General features: G+C 46.9%; 1 protein-coding gene across 2 annotated transcripts in view; it reads left to right on the top strand.

Annotated features, from left to right (window-relative positions):
- LOC138453051 (sterile alpha motif domain-containing protein 12-like) overlaps nt 1–15277 on the top strand; it is a 250784-nt gene that overhangs the window by 101876 nt on the left and 133631 nt on the right. The window lies entirely within an intron of this gene.

The raw sequence follows: 15277 nt of genomic DNA, 5'->3' as shown, positions 1-15277 counted from the left end.
GACAGTGCAACCATCCCTTCTTTAATGTGAGCTTCAACTTGGCTATTCTCTCTTTTAACAGGCCATTGAGCTGCTCACATATCCCATTTCCCTCTGGGTGATACGCCAACGAGAACTTGTGCTTTATACCAAGCAACAAGCTAATCTGCTCAAACACTGTGTTTACAAAATGGGGCCCATTATCTGATCTCAATACCTCGCACACCCCCCATCTAGGGAACACTTCCCTCACCAGAAAGTTTGCTTTAAAGGCTGAATCGGGGTGTGTACAGGGACCTGCTTCTATCCATCTTGAGAAAGGACACACCACCACAATTAAATACCTGTACCCATTACACACCTGAATCATATCGACATAATCGATTTGTAGTTGCTGGAACAGTCCATTAGGACTGGGAATGATTACTCTTACTGCCTTTTAATGTGTGCCCAGAGGTGAATTGCTGACAAATTATGCAGTTGACCATAATAAATGCAACATGCTCTGCTAAATTCGGCGTGAACCTGTCTTCTGCGAGTGTTGCAGCAAGATTTTCTTTTGACATGTGTAAGGGGTAGTGGAGCTGTTCTAACGCTACCTTTAGAAGGGTGACAAGCATTACTTGTTTACCAGTGCTATCCTGCCTCGATAACCCATCAGAGGGGTTTAAAGAACACCCTCGACGCTTCCATACATTTTTCTCCTTCTCCTCCTGAGGTGCCTCCCCTTGGAGCTCCATTAACTGAGTCTGCCCCATATTGCTATAGGCTTCTGGTGTGGCTCGCGCTACCATCATTCGTTCATGGGTATGTGCCACCTCCACGTCCATGATTGTTTCATTCTTGGATGCCATGCGCTTGGCTTCTGTATCCGCTTCATGGTTTCCACGTGACACGAAATCTGTCCCCTTGGTGTGACCGGCACATTTCACGACCGCTATGCACACTGGGAGCTGTAGTGCTTTTATCAGCCTATCCAGTAAGGCTGCATGTTGCACTGGCGTGCCGTCTGCTCAGAGGTAACCCCTCCTTTTCCATCGTGCTAAGCCTGCGTGCACGGTGGAAGTCACATAGGCGGAATCACTGTACACCGTCACTTCCTGATCCGCATGATTTTCGATGGCGAGTATTGGTGACACCAGTTCTGCAGCTTGGGCTGAATAGTGAGAGGGTATTCGCGCACTGACAAGTACCTGAAACTCTCCATTCGCCAGGTGTTTCACCACGGCTATGCCTGTATACCTTTGTCCGTCTTCTTGGTCGATTCTAGAAGACCCGTCAATGAAGACGACCTCCCCACTTGGCAGGGCATTTTCCTTTACCCTTGGGATTTTATCATAGAATTCTTCATAGTTTGCATAGTCATGGACTGGTTCACCATCAGTTACTGGTTCTATTATGAACGTTGCAGGGTTCACCGTTTTACATCAAACTTTTTTGATCGATGGATTAGAGATGATCACCTCCTAAGCGGATGCTCTCTGTGATGTCAATGTGCCTTTTGGCTTCTCCAATATGGCGAACAGTGAGTGCTCGACATACAATGTCATGGAGCACCCCATCACAATGGAAGATGCCTTCTCAATGGCAAACACGGCGGCGACCAGATTTTGTTCGCATGGGAAGTGGCCCCTCATAACCGGGTCCAGACTCCCGCTGTAATACACTAGAGGTTTGCACCCCAGGGATGTTCGTTGAGCAAGTACTGCCGTCATAAAATTGCCATCGGTATGTGAGAACAGATAGAATTCTTCTGCATAATTAGGGATCCCGAGAACTGGGGCCTTACAAATTGCCCCCTTGAGTTCTGAAAAGCCCTTTTCCATTGCCTCAGTCCACTCGATTTCTTCCTTTGTCGCTTGGGCCTTCTTCAGGGCCTGAGCAAGGGCTTGGTGTACGAACTGTAGTCAGAGACCCAGGCTCAGACATAATTGCACAGGCCTAAAAAGCTTTGCATTTGCTTGATCGTGCACAGCTTGGCCGTGTTCATGATGGCAAATGTCCCTGTCCCCTTTTTCCCTTCATGAGAGATTAGTTGCCCTATGTACAGCACTTCCCGCTGACAGTATTTCAACTTTTTTTTATCAACTTTGTACCCCTTCTCAGCTAGTATCGTTAGTAGCCAGACAGAGTCACTCCTGCATTGCTCCTCAGTGGTGCTGCAGATCAGAATGTCATCTCATACTGCAAAACAACACTGTCTACCACAATATTGCTTAGGTCCATTTGCAGGACTATGTTAAAAATGGATGGGGACTCACAATACCCCTGTGGCAGCCTCGTGCTTTTCAGGCGCATTTGCCTGAACTTAAATGATGTCAAGTCTTGCGAGTCACAGTGCAACGGAATTGAGAAAAATGCATTTTTCGATCACCGTGAAATATATTGCCTCAGAGGGTATGTTGCACATAATTGTAGATGGGTTAGGGACTAGAGGGAACTCTGCTTCGACAATGTCGTTTAATGCCCTTAAATCCTGGATTAAACGTCAAGACCCGCCCTTCGAATTCTTGACGGGATAGATCACTTTGTTACAGGGTGATTCTGACATCACTAGGATGCCCTGTTCCATCATGGCGGAAATTGTTTTCGCGATCCCTTCATCCGCTTCTCTGGACATGAGATACTGTCGCGCTCTTGGTAGGATCGCTCCTGGCTTTAGTTTGATTTTCACCTCTCCCGCCCCCTTCAGGAGTCCTACGTCATAAGGCCCTGTTGTCAATACTGCAACAGGCACCTGGGCCATGTCCTCCTCATAGTATTCTGGACGTACCATCGCCAACATCATTCTCTATGGCACTTCTCGTTTGATCATTTTGACCCAGAATATGAGACTTACTTCCACTCTTGTCTCTTCTAAGTCAGGGTGTTCTTCGAACAGATCGTCATCCGTGACATCCCAAGACCCTTCCTGAGCCCGTACCCTTTCCAATCAATTAGATAGAAAAGTTTTGATTTTGAGATCTTAGAATCCAAAATGTTCTTCACCTCGAATTCAGGCTCCCCATCTATCTGGATTGATTATGGTGGCTTTATTAATCTGGTTCCTGGTTGCACTGGTTTCAAAAGTGACACATGAAAAACGGGGTGAATCCGCATGTTAGCTGGTAGATCGAGCTTGACTGCCACTGCCACTTGACTGCCACTGGGTTAATTATAGCTTTGATCGAGTAAGGGCCCAAATACCTTGGATTAAAAGTTTGAGGTCCATTGAGCAATAAGTGTTTGGTAGCCAACCATACTTGATCCCCTATTTGGTATGGAGGCGCCTCACTCCGATGCAGATCCGCATTCTTTTTGTATTTCCCTTTCGCTTGTTGCAAATGCGCATGTAAATGGTCCACTGTGGGCATTTCAAGGCTCAGAGGTGAGTCCAGGTCTGAAGTACGAGGGTGATGTCAATATAGGGTATAAAAGGGGCTTTGTCCAGTTCCAGAGTGTACCGAGTTATTGTATGCATATCTGGCCACGTATAAAATATCCTTCCAATTACCCTCCGATTGGTGCAACATACATCGTAGGTATTGTTCAAGGGCCTGGTTTGTTCTCTCCGTCTGACCATCGGTCTGTGGGTGGTGGCTGGTTGAGAGTCTTACGTCGATTTGTGCCAGTTGACAACACTTTCTCCAAAAATGAGAAATAAACTGGCTTCCCCGGTCGGAGACTAGTATGGACGGGAATCCAGGCAAACGGATGATATTTTCGAGGAATTCCTTGGCTAGGACAGAAGCTGAAGGTAATCCTTTCAACGGAATAAAATGGGCCATCTTGGAAAAGAAATCCACCACAACCAGAATAGTATTGTATCCATTACAAGGAGGCAGGTCCGTGATAAAATCTAGTGACAAGGTGTGCCAAGGTGCTGGTGGAATGTCTAAAGGCTGAAGAAGACCGGCGGGTTTTGTCTTTTGGCCTTTGTTTTGGGCGCAAACTCCACAGGACATCACGAAAGATTTAATATCCTTTCGCCAGGAAGGCCACCAGAATTGTCGTTTAATTTTTTCCTCAGTTTTGGCAATGCCAGGATGTCCTTCCATCAGGGTATCATGATGACGGAAATAACTAGTTCTTGCATTTCCTTTTCTGGCAGAAATAAGCGTCCTTGGAAGTAAGGTAGGCCATCGTTGACCTAAAAGTAAGACCCCCTTTGGATCCAATCCTGCAAGGCTGTAGAGTCCAGGAGTTGTTTTACCCGTGCTTGAATGTCTTCAAGGGTTTGTAAACAGGTTATCCCCAAAATTCTTTGTTCGGGAATTATCGGCACAGGTTCTGAGTTTGTGTCTATTTCTCCCATTCCTATTTGAGATAGCGCGTCCGCTTTGCCATTCTTACAGTCGGGGCAGTAAGTGATTACAAAATCGAACTCAGCAAAGAACAAAGCCCATCGGAGCTGACGTGACGATTGAGCCTTGGCAGTTTTTAAATATTGTAAGTTTCGGTGATCAGTGATCACGGTGATGGTATGCCTGGCGCCAAGGAGATAATGCCGCCAAGCCTTAAAGGCGGACTTAATGGCTAATAATTCCTTGTCGATGATTGCATAATTTACCTCAGGCGGCGAGAACTTCCTGGACCAAAATGCTACGGGGTGCAGTTGGTTGGTTTCAGGGTCTCTCTGAGACAGGACAGCTCCCATGGCTAAGCTGGACGCGTCGGTTTCGACTATATATGGGAGATCGGGACGCGGGTGCTTCAAAATAGGTGCGGACGTGAATTTAGCTTTCAATTCCTGAAAGGCCTGTTCGGCTTCCTCGGTCCAGTCGAAGCATTTATTTTTTCGCAAGAGTGCAGTGATGGGTTGTGCCACACGTGAAAATTCCGGGATAAATCTGCGATAAAAATGAGCAAAACCAAGCATGCTTTGGACACCTTTCACCAAACTAGGTGATGGCCATTTGAGGATGGCATCCACTTTCCGTGAGTCCATTCGGACCCCTTTAGGTGTCAGGATGAATCCAAGAAACTCAACCACGGTGGTATGGAAAACGTGCTTTTCCAGCTTTGCAAACAGTTTGTGCTGGCGCAATTTCTCAAGGACGGCCCTGACATGCTTTCTGTGATCAGATTCCGAAGAGGAGTACACAAGAATGTCATCGATATATACGACAAAACAAACATTGATGAGTTCCCGAAGGACATCGTTCATGAAGAATTGGAAGGCAGCAGGCGCGTTGCACAACTCGAAAGGCATCACCTGGTATTCGAATAATTCATATTTTGTACGGAAGGCCGTTTTCCATTCGTCGCATTCTTTTACTCGCACCAGATGATAAGCCCCCCGGAGATCTAACTTGGTGTATATGCAAGCGTCCTTCACCTGGTCAAGGAGTTCAGGGATCAGAGGCAGAGGGTAACGGTTTTTAACAGTTATCTGGTTCAATGCGCGGTAGTCGATACAAGTTCTAAGGTCGCCTTATTTTTTGGGCACGAAGAACAAAGCCGAGGATGCCGGAGACTTTGACGGGCGAATGAAACCATTGGCTAGGTATTGATCTAAATATTGTCTCAAATGCAGATTCTCAGGTTCAGCAAGGGCATAAATCCTGCTACAAGGGGGTTGTGCACCGGGCACCAGATCGATTTGGCAATCGTACGATCTGTGGGGAGGTAACATGTTGGCCTGTTCCTTTTGGAAGACGTCCTGAAAGTCTTGGTATTCCGGAGGTAGTTGCATGGAGACAGAGGTTACAGACGCTAGACTAATCTTCAGATTTTCTGGGTAGCAGGTTTGTGCACAATCCGGGAAGGTAATTCTCTTCGCTCGCCAATCAATTCGAGGATTATGTGTCTCTAACCAAGGGATTCCGAGAATAACCTGAAACTGTGGAGCCTTGATTACATCAAACACAACAGCCTCCCGATGGCCATCCGGACCTATAAATGTCACCTCAGCAGTGGAATGTGTTACCGGTCCAGAGGCAATTTCGGTTCCATCGACTGTGGTGATGACATCTTTGCTGGTTTTAGGACACAGAGGGAGGTTAATCCTAGAGACCAATTCACGATCCACATAATTTCCTATAGCCCCACTATCGATGTATGCCTTTATTGCATGCAACCGCTTAGGCTGTTCCGGATCTACGAGGACCATTGGCACAATGAAATGCGAGGTCTGAGAGTTAGTTTTCAAGCTCGGCAAGCGGACCCCTACGCTTGTCGGGCGTGGTCGTTTCCCGAAAAAGAGTCTTCATGGTTTTTATCAGTGGCTCCTACCACCTTCTTGGGCGGTTTTGCCGGGCAATCTCGTAGAAAGTGTCCAGAGGACCCACAATAAAGACATAATTGCATCTGCCGTCTTCTTTCACGTTCTTTTTGAGTTAAAGGTCCTTTAACCCCTCCGATTTGCATAGGCTCAGAGACATCAGCACCCTTGGGGTTAGCTTGGGTCTTGACCAACACCCGGGTCTCAAACTTGGACCGATCTGCTTTTCTGTTTTGAAGTCTGTGATCCAATTGGACCACTAAGTCTATATATTCTGTGCATTCTTGGGGCGGATTTACAACTTGGGCCAGGACATCTTTAAGTTCTCCGCATAGACCTTGATAAAATAACGTGATTCTTTTATCCTCTGGCCACCCAGTTTCCACAATTAGTCTATTAAAGGTTGCAATGTAGGATAGGAGGTCCTGATTGCCCTGTCGCAGGGATAGGAGTTCGTCATCCAGAGCGTGCCCCTGAGAGTGTCGAGCAAATAACCTTTCCATGCTTGCTTGAAATCCTTGAAAATCACGGAGAATCGGGTCATCTTGAGTAACCAGTGGAACTGACCAATCGGCAGCACAGCCGCTGAGATATGACAATACAACGGCTATCTTGGTCTGGTCATTAGGGAAGGCCCCAGGTCTGCATAGGAAGTGCAAACGACACTGATTCATGAATACGGCGAATCGTTTGTGGTCCCCAGCAAAGCGTTCGGGTGGGGCCAGTGGCATGTTTCCAGGTAGATTAATCTGCACAGGGTTACTGGGAACCACAGGAGCGGGGTTCCCCCCGGAACCGGGTAGAGGAGTGTGTCCAGCTTGACCTTGCAAAAACTGTCTAGCCAGGTCATCAGTTCTTTCCTTTGATACAATCACTTCCCTCCTGATAGCATTTGTCTCTTGACAAGCGGCGTGTACTTCGGTCCGTAATTCCTCCAGTAGTTGGGCCAACTGATCAGTCTCAGAAGTTTCCATAGCGCTTGGGTGGAAATTTGTAGGAAGGCTTTGCGTTCTGTAATGCTCACCTGACTCCCACGGAGGCGCTGGTCTAGTCTGGGTTGCTGTGGCCTCTTCGAGCGTGATGCGCAGAACTCGGAACACCGACTGAACAGGACCCTCAAATCTTGCTTGTCTGGCCCGTAGGAATATCCTTCTGCAGATGAGAAAGTGGATTAACATTCTGCAGAATAGTGTGCCTGCTCCCCTCTTCCCCCCTTCGTTCTTATCTAACTTCCTCCGAAATCCCCGGTTGAAGCTCACCTTATGGTTTGAAAGGATGAACTCTCCATCCTGCTTCTGGTGCAGGGGCGCGTGTTTGTCCAGTTACTTCACTGGTTTTCAGAATGGCGCTGGCAAAATCCACTTGACTTTTCCGAGCGGAACGCCGTAAGTATGAAGATTACAAAAGTTCAAGTGTAGAGCCTCCTTTTCTGTTGCCTTCCTAACCTGTGATCTGTCCTTTATTTCAGGTGCAGAATGAAGGCGATGCGTTGAGGGATTGAATTGCCGATGGTAAACTCAGGTGAGTTAGCGATGGGGGCGATTCCTCTTAATGTCTTTATATTCCTCCAGTAATGTCTTTTGTCCTTTCCCCATAGGGGCCGAGGTGCGGTACCTGCCAACGAAGCGGCGCCGACCCGAAATGAGGAATGGTCCACCAACAGAAGACCGGTAAGGTTTATGGCGGAAAATTAGGCTTTCCTCATATGTTCCTTCTGCTCACCTTTTGTCTCTTCTTCTCTCCCCTAGGCGCAGAGATGTGGCGACCGGTGCAGATAGTCGCGGTGGAGTCAGAAGAACTCCCGAGGACAGGTGAGTGAAGCGCGGCGCTGCAGCGAGCAACGCAGTGCTTTTAAATGAAAGTCTTTTCTCAGGAACGCTGGCGTGAAGGTTCCGGATGCAGGTAAGAAGTTTGATAAAATTCTTGGTTTTCACCTTTCTCTTCTCTTCTTTCCTTACAGGTGTTCCAGGATCGAGGCGGGCGTGGCTGGAGACCAGATGCAGGAGCAGTCACGGTGAGTGTTCAGCTGCTTGGATGCAGAACAACGCGAAGCGGGAGCTACTGTCTGGGCGTGGCTTAAATAGCCCCCAAAGTATTTCCAGGTAAGTATCCTTCCCTGGCCACGCCCGAGTGGCAAAATAGTCCCAATGAAAAAATAGTCCCTTTCAGGTCTCAGGGAGGCCTGAATCTTGCAGCATGGTCTGCATCAGGTAAGTGCACAAAACACCTTCCTTTATGAGCCTGGTGCCTATAGCGCCAGGACTGATGTCCAACATGAGCCTGGCGCCAACGTCGCCAGGACAGAGTCCAAAGAGCCCCTATAAGGGTCCGCTGGGCTTTTACCCGGGGGCATGATGCCTGCTCCCTGGGGTGCTGGGCCTGGCCTGGTGCTCCGGGGGTAGGCATCATGACAATTCTGAAATCCGCCTTGATTATTTTGAAAACCTCCCTGATTACCATGGAAACCTCCCTGGCCACCTTGCCATCCTCTTCCCCTAAATCCTCTACCCCTCGGGTAATATCCCGTATTTGCTTGGTTATTTACTTGCTGCGTGCAGGGCTCGGCTGGGCTGGTCAACATGGCTCCCTCGAGAGTATACTTTGAGAGCTTCTTTTGTACCAGCTTCGCTTCTTCCCCCTTACGGGTTGCTTCCTTTTTTTGGTTCTTTTCTTGTAACAATCTGCAGTAGTGTGCAATTGTCAATTGAATTTCGGCCCACGGTTTGGCTTCAATCCCTACCAATTTCTTGAGCTGTTTCTGCACTGGTTCAGGCAACCCTTGACACAGTATGTGGTAGAAGACAGGGTTAGACTTTGACCAAGACTCATGCGTTTCGAGCACCCACGCGTCTTGAAAATTTTGGATATAAATCAACGGATCCTCTGACTCTTCCATTTTCCGAGTCATTATACCTCCCATGTCTGATGTGTCCGGGTATAGCATTCGCAGCACTTTCCACACTGCTGCTCTACAATTATTAAACGGTGCTCCGTCATGGCTAGTGTTAGTTATCGTTACCCTTGGATACCCAGCCCATTTCCACACATCGTCAGACCTTTCACCAAGTATGGCGATGAGGAGGCCCTTGATGTCCCCTATAGCTAAGGTGACTCCCCCGATCATCTTTTCTAACTCGTGTATGCATTTCCCAGCCCCCGTTGTCAGCAGTGGAAGCTTATTTTTCAAGTTTTCTCGGTCCATGTGTGGCCATGGAATGTATTGTGGCCTCACTCCCCCTTTTTCTAGCAGCGGGAACTGAAAGGCACAATCTTCCTTTTCTTTTCCCCCACTCCTCCCGACTACTGCCGTGGCAGTATTACCACCTTGCCGTCTACCCAGCAATGCCCTTAATCTGCCTGTATAGGTGGATTCTGGCTCCCCCTTCTGATCGCAGGGTGTTCCCTCACGTTTGCCATGTGCCTTGGTAGGCTTCGATGTCCTAGGTTCAGATTCACTGGTGTCGGACCATCGTACCCCTTGGTCTCGAGGAGGCGTCTTTTCACATCGCCTCTCTTCCTCCTGTGCCTCGTCCTCCATATCCCCACCGGAGTCAGACTCTGAATATTCTCAGTTTACACAACTTCTTGCATCATCTTCGTTCTGTCCAATTTCTAGTCTATCTAGGGACAGTCCCCTACTCCTACTACTTAGAGTGACATCCTCAGTGTCATATAGCTGAGTGCTCTCTAAGCGCACGTCTTCCCTTTCCCCTTGGGAAATTAGTTCCAGCCTCATTTCATCAAAGATTTTATCAATCGTTTCCCCGATGCTTCTGGTATCGAAGTCATTGTCAATATTTATCCCGCTTGTACCTGGTACTGCATCGCTTGCAGGAAACAATTCTTCTATGTCTTCCCATTCTACTGTAGGATTGGGTTTAACGACTACCCGCTCCAAATACTCAAGATCTTGTGCCCTTTGTCTGCATTTTCGTTCCAATTCCTCATCTATCGCCTTTCGCTTTTTTGCTTCTTCTCTAGCCTTATCTATTTCTCTCATTCGTTAATTTCTACGTTCCTTTGCACTTCTACTCTCCTCGTTTTCCTGCTTTTTCACCTTCCTTTCGTGCACTCTCTTTTCTTCCTTCAACTTCAACATGTTCAGCCTGTATTTTTCATGGGCTGCACACTGTGTGCAACTGAGCGGTATTCCTTGCTCTTCGCGATATAGTTGTTCTCGCCTTAATCTATCCTTCTTTCTCGTCCTTCCATCCCTTGCTTCTTTCTCCTTTCTTTGCTCTTCGTCGTGCCTTCCTTTCGTCCGCACATCATCACTTCCCTTTCCATCTAGCTAGTATCTGTCCTCCCATCTATTCGTCTTTCGCAAATGCTGTCTTATCACTTCCTTTCCGCTTCTTTCCCTCTCTCTCTTTATCGAGAGATGCACTAGCCTGTGCCGGATCCTTACTACTATCGCTGCGCCTCTCCTTGTCCCTCGGGACTGTGGAGGCCAAATCAATTTTCTGCTCCTGTTCTTTAGTTTCGTCACTACTACATGTAGGTGACTCATATGCGGGGTTACTGTACCCTGTGGCTGCTTTGAGTTCTCGTAACGGGTAAAGACCCTCTGATTTGCTTCCCTCAATGACTGGTTCTGGCGGGGCTGGTGGCGTGGTAGGCGTCTCACCCCCCTCCGTGCATACATTTAATATCCAGTCTGCAGGTGGTTCTTCTTCCTTCGTTTGCTGAAAAATCTTCCAAAGCTCGAGAACAGCAAGGCGTTTCTCAAGCTTCTTGCCAGTTTATGTGGCATGTAGGAAGGTTGTCATGTGCTATAAAACAGCCTTAGACAAGGACCCATTCTGGGGCCAAGGGATAAACATCTTATTGGCAGTACCCTTAACCCATTCCTGGCTATATTCAGATTTATTGCATGCTTGGGCAGTTTCTTGCGCAAGTGCGCAAGTGGGGTAACCTCTTCTATTTTTTAACTTTGACACCAACAATATTTACACAATCTTTTAATCTTTCCACTAGTATGAGCGAGCACCACAACTGCAAGCTCCAATCCACTTCTTCCCGCCCAAATGTATACTATCAATTAACTCAAAAGAAACCATCAATTCACTTGCGATTCCCTCTTAGTTACAGAATTGCGTAAGGCCAAAATGCATTTCAATCAATCACCAATACAATTGTTGTACATTTAACATGCACATATGACGGACACTTGACAGACTAGACAAACACCAGCTGGTCATACATGTACCTGCCTTCTAATTAATACCCCACCATGGGATTTGAACAAACCACGTTAATTCCGTCTTTAAACGTAATCGTAGCCTAAATTGTCCCCCCTCTGTGGGCTCTGGGTTCACATTCCTTCTGACCACTCTTTAAAGCGCAGGAACAAGGCGAAATATCGTTTTTCTCTCGGGTGTCCCCCCCTCCCGGTATTCTTTTACATTTTAGCTCAGGTGCCCCCCCTGGTATTCCTCTTTATATATGTTTTTCTTTTTATACTCGAGTCATTAACCCTTTAAATATATACCGTCTACTCTACCTCTAGCTACTTTATTTTTCTCCGCCACCCTCTGTTACCTTTCCCCTACTTGCTCTAATCCCTATGAGACATTTGCCAAGGTAACGAGTTTCGTTGTTACACTCACCGATCACCTCTTTTCCTCTCTGGAACTTCAGGATCACCACCCCTTACTCTTCCCGCTTTTAACGTTTTTGTCCGATCCGCTGCCTGTGGGAATGAGAAGGGTTATGCTTGGAAAGGCGGGTTCATTCAGACCCACTGCAGATTTTTTGAAATTCTTTACTCTATAATTGTCCACGGGGAGCTTCTCGGCCTACTCAGCCGGAATGGCGAAAGGACTCGTGATGTAACCGAAGGCCCAGAGTTACTTCGTGTCGTCGGTCTAAGGGTGTCTTATAACTATATTAATCGATTATCAATAATCGATGGCCGAAACCATCCTCACGCTACCAAGTGTTCATGAGGAGAGGAAATTATTGACAGACCCATTGGTCAGTACTCAACCCCCGAGAACTTGTAATACTGGATAGCTGCACTGTGTGAGGACAGGGTGCAGGATTCACATACTCCAGCACATCTCAAAAATCAGGACTCAGTAATTTGGCAAAGGGAAGTCTGTTTAATGATACATACATCTGCATATGGAAATCAGCAGCATCGCGAACACCTGTCTCGCTCCGACTTCCTCGAACTTCAGTTGAACAGCTGTTTTTATAGGCTAAACTCGTCATCATTGACGTCTAATTCTACAGAAAATCATCACGCAATATAATTGGTTGGGAAAGGTATCTTAAGTATAGGTGTTATATCTGTATATAACAATAGAGCATGCAGATTGGTTAACTCTTATCTGGTGGGCATCTACGCCCATCCCTCTACATCACACGCGATGGACGTCACTATGAGTACGACGTCCTATTGGTTACAGTGTCTATAGGATCCTAGATTACATGGTCCATTGTGATTGGGCAAGTTACACCCCTAACCATAAATCTCCACTTTAATTAGCAGCAAGCAGGCTGGACACCCAGGTGCCTAGTGTCCCAAGATTCACCCTGACTCCCTTCCATCAATCAGTGGTTTTAGGGTGATGTGTCAATTAGTTGGCTAAGGAAGGCCTCAAAACTGTAGTCTCTTATCAGGAAAAGTTATGGCACCCCTTTGATATGGGTGACATCAGACGGTGGTACATCTTCGCGCCTGGCTGGTCATGTGTTGGTTCACCGTGAATCTGCTTCAGTTTCCAGTTTTTCATGTATATAATTCTCCATGTAGCTCCACCACCTGCCCGGACTTCCTTATCTTGACCTTCACAGGGCAGGCTGGTATGCTCTGAAGTTTCGATTCTCCTTAGCTGAAGCTCACCTCCCTCTCTTGGGTTGACCTCGATTTCCCAGGCCTGAGCCATCCTTTGTTGAGTTTCGATTCCGCTCTTTCCTCTGGCTTGGGCTTGGATATGAAACCCGACCAGTTAGGCCTTGGCCATCTGGACGTACTTCTGCTTTTACAAAATGGATTTGCACGTGTACATTGTGCCTTCTTGAGGTAGATATATGGTTGGTGCTTGCCGCTCTATCTTCTACTAAGCATTGCGAGCAGTATCGTTTTCTTAGCATCTTGCGTTTCAAGCCTATCTACACATGTTTAACAGGTTCGATTATTTCATCTTGGTTCTTTCGCTATGACGTTTCTTACGTTTTAACATTGTGTTGTCCTTCGTGTCTTTTGCACCTGTTTTCGTGGATACATGGGTTCGCGTGCTGCCTTTTCTCATGCGTTAGTCTGTCCAGGCCCTCTTCTCATCATTGTTTGCCTTCCATCAGGGCTCTTTGTGTCTCCTCATGGACAGTCTGTAAATACTCATTGTTTCGTATCAGCGGCTGGTATGGTTGTCTGATCGGGTACCGTGCTGCCCAGGGCTGTCTGCTTATTGGCATTTCAACAGGTACTGATCTTCTAATGTACACAGGGCAGAGGCCCAATGCGGCTCTCTGTTGGTTCAGTTGCTCCTCATACGTCACATACCTTGGCAAGTATTTTACTGGCAACATGCAATGGGGGGCAGGGGTGCAGGCTATATCTGGGACCTCCTCTACATGCTCATAGATCAAAATTCCCCTTCCTGTCCCTTGACAACAGCGAATGCCACGTAGGCATTTTCCAAAATGACCACCGCTACTTAAGAAGCGGTGGCCATAGTAACGGCGTCTATCGCTAGGAAACGCTGACAGCTCCAGTTCGAATCCACTCCGCTAAGAGAGGTACGCTCTTCAATGCCTGCGACTCAATACACATTTTTATACTTTTTAGCACCCTTTAACTAACAAATTATACATGCATTCTGTTCCGCTTTCAGGTACCACCAATCAGGGTTTCTCTGCATTCCTGGACATCACCCTCATTAGCATACAGCACGAATCGCCAGCGGAACCTCAACTTCCCTGACTAGTTTAAGATTAATAGGCGCTCAGGTAATCAGGCGCTTTACCACTTATTGTTATTATTGTTTAGCAAAACTAAGGAGTCCCGGTTAGACCGGCTTCTGATTTTTTTGCCCATTATTGCAGGCTATCAATCAGCCACCCAGCGTTACATTACGATACGTTTCATGATGCCATCAGACAGGTAAGCAACGAATCCTCCTGCAAATGTTATTACACACACATCCGACTGTGGATATTAATAGATAGTCGTTTCCCACAGATAGGACCCGCGTTCTATGACTAGAAATTTCCATATAGCGACACCGGACTGATCCAGAGTGTCACTTCACTGCTACCCGTTATTCAGCCATCGGCAGACACAGTAAGCTTCACCTGTTAAAACTAGACAGGTACTGCTAATTATCACATTCAATGTGCCTCCTCAACTTTATTGATATATTGCCACTGACCCTGACAGCCCCATTCCCTCACTGTGCTTCGACAGCACATGCAGAACACCCAGATGTCCCAGTCTTCTTGTCCTGACGAAGGCCCATTTAATAAAGGCTTATATTACTGCCCCAGAAGGGCCGAAACACTGTGGTGTAGAGCATCGACCACTAAGTCACAGTGCTGCAAAATACTCACTGTTTTCTGTGTAACTGTGTTGATTTGCACTCCATGTTATATTTGTACATCCGTTTGTGACCCCTGTCATGCCTTAGCTTGACAGTAGTATTTGTACTATGTGTATTCTGTGTACTTGATTCCAAGCAATGCACCTTGGAAAAACACTGTTTGTAATTAACATTCCCCGAGAAATGCTAAAACATTGTTCTGTGTTGTGTCTTCCAGCAGACATTTATATGTGGTTGTTTTGAACTAAAATGAAACTTTTTAAACAAATTGAGGTGTGTAATCAGAATTGATCTGTGTGATTTGATTCCTCATGTGCTCCAAGAGTCTGTTCTTCTTGTTCCACTGACCCGTTCATTTGTGTCTAATGACCCCTCCCCCCCTGTTCAATCCATACAGATAAGAATCACAAGATGTTTGGGTTTCTGTCAAGTCACTTGCCCTCTGCTCTCAGCTGGTGCATAAATGATACACATTGGGGTTTGATCTTGGATCCTTTTCGTCAGTGTTTGGGCCTTCACCCCATCTCCAGAATCTGTCCTCGGGATCCCA

This window comes from Ambystoma mexicanum, chromosome 4p (assembly GCF_040938575.1).
Source record: "Ambystoma mexicanum isolate Mex_15411 chromosome 4p, UKY_AmexF1_1, whole genome shotgun sequence".
Lineage (NCBI taxonomy): Eukaryota > Metazoa > Chordata > Amphibia > Caudata > Ambystomatidae > Ambystoma > Ambystoma mexicanum.
This window is presented reverse-complemented; position numbering and strand designations above follow the sequence as displayed.